This window comes from Lactuca saligna, chromosome 5 (assembly GCF_052625555.1).
Source record: "Lactuca saligna cultivar CGN05327 chromosome 5, ASM5262555v1, whole genome shotgun sequence".
Taxonomy (NCBI): Eukaryota; Viridiplantae; Streptophyta; class Magnoliopsida; order Asterales; family Asteraceae; genus Lactuca; species Lactuca saligna.
Genome location: NC_136421.1, coordinates 287345742 through 287348023, shown reverse-complemented (window position 1 = coordinate 287348023; position 2282 = coordinate 287345742).

Below are 2282 nucleotides of genomic sequence, written 5' to 3'. Positions count from 1 at the left end.
TGGTTAATTACTTGGAATACTGTCTGGTAATATATAGCATGGGAAAAGAGGAAAAGCATCTAAACCACAAAGTCAAACCCTCTTATCTGTTTCCCTAAACCGAAATCACCCTAGAAAGGGGTTATAGAGGTGTTTTCGGCCATACATGATCGAAATCACCCTAATCCCTTTGTGATTTCGGTCCTAACCCCCCCCCCCCCCCCCCAACAAATGATTTTTTGGCCTTAGTGGGCTTGTAGCATGTGGTTTTCGGTCTTATTGCTTCATGGGTGGGTGATTTCAGCTTTAGGTGGACCGAAATCCCATTCTTTGTGGGGTACTAGGCTTAAATTATAAAATAATATTTTAGTTTCATGATTTGTGTTCCCACCATTTGACTTGTCTTGACATGCTATCACTTGTTGAATCTTAAAGGTTTATTATGAATATGATCTTCAAAGTATATATTCCTATATATACACTTATCCAAACCATGTCCTCTTGGTTTTCAAATTTTTATTGCAACAAACTACGTTGTGAATTCACTTGCGCATGGTTACAATTTAAACCTTGCTTGATCCAAATTTTTCGGGTTGTCACAATGGCAGTAAATGATTGTAAGACTATGATTTGGCCCATATCGTTCATTTTCTCATGTATGATATGTGGTAGTTTGGGAAATCACTAATCTTTGTGCTTAAGGTTTTTATGGTTACAATTTCAAGTACTTTCGGTTCGAAAGGGAAGGGCCCGACTTGATCGCAACGCATCCACCCATGTTTCCGCATCATGATGATTTTGGGATTGTATTATGATAACTGTTTTCTTAAAAACGTATTTTTGAATATTTAGATAAGAAGATATTGAATGTTGACTTAAAGATAATTAATGTTTTGGTTGAATTAAAAATGAAAATTTTACCTCATAATTTTGGATCTTTACAAACCACTTTACATGTATGAAAATGGTATACTTGACATATAAGAGGTGAAAAAAATCAGGATCCAATTAAACTCAACGGTGAACTTTTCTTGTGTTTATATGTCAATATCCCTAATTTAAATAATAACAAAAATAAAAAAAGGGAAAATGAGGAATTTTAGTTGGATTTTTGATAAAACGATAAAAAAGAAATAGGAGGCGGTTCAGATCTTGTGCGGGAAAAGAAAAGGAAACAGGAAAGAAGGAAAGAACAGGCAGTGTGCAGGGTTACTTGCAACCAAGAGATAGAAAAACAAAAAAAATTGTTTTTTCGTTTGTGTGTGAGGTGCGATCTAACCAGAAAGAAAGGAAAACATAATCAGTGGGACAAAGAGGAAGGCATCAGCGAAATCGGTGTCGCTGTTGATGTTGTTAGAGGTGGGGAGGAGGCAGCACAAGGGCTTCTGTCGGCAAAAAGTGTACCAATTCTAGACTGATTCACAAAGCCACATATGAAGCCGATAACCCATTTGACGTGTCTCTAACATAATCTTTTCAACTTATGGAACCCTAATTGTAACACCGTAAATTTTCAAACAATTTTTTTCATTTTAAAATCACATAATTCTCATAACACATTTCCCAAAAATCTCATTGATTTAATTTACAAACCACAACTCCATAATTGTTTGATTAATAATCCAGGATCCTCAAAACATAACTCTTTCTCTGGTGTGTACAATCAATCTGGCGCCTTCCCGCGATCCTGAGAAAACTTCAAACACATATCACATAACACGATAAGCACGAAACTTAGTGAGTTCCCCAAAATACCACACATATCTCAGTAGCCTCTCATGGCTATACTCAGATAAGACCCTCTAGTGAATGTGTCTCAGTAGGACCCTCCGGTCCCAAAACTCGGGTGGACCCTCCGATCCTAACTCAATAAGCTCATAATAATAATACTCAACATAAATCACAAAGACATAATGCAGAATATCACGATACAAAGGTAAGCACATAAGACATCTCAGCCACATAAAGATACCACTCATGGTAAGTACAGTGAGAAGACTCACCTTGGATGATGAACAACCCCTAAAAATGTTGTTGCTATGCACCAACCTCTATCTCTGAGCCAAACCCACAATTAACCCAATTACGAACTAATTCCAAACTCTCACTCATTAGGTCTAAAGGTAGTCCACTAACCAGCCCATCAATAACCAAAAACTCATTCGGCCCACCAAGGCCCAATAATAAATGGGCTCTCCCGAGGCCCAACTTTGAAATCTAAATGGCAAGCCCAAATCAAGGGCCTAAAGCACACACATACACACATACACACACACACACACACATATATATATATATATATA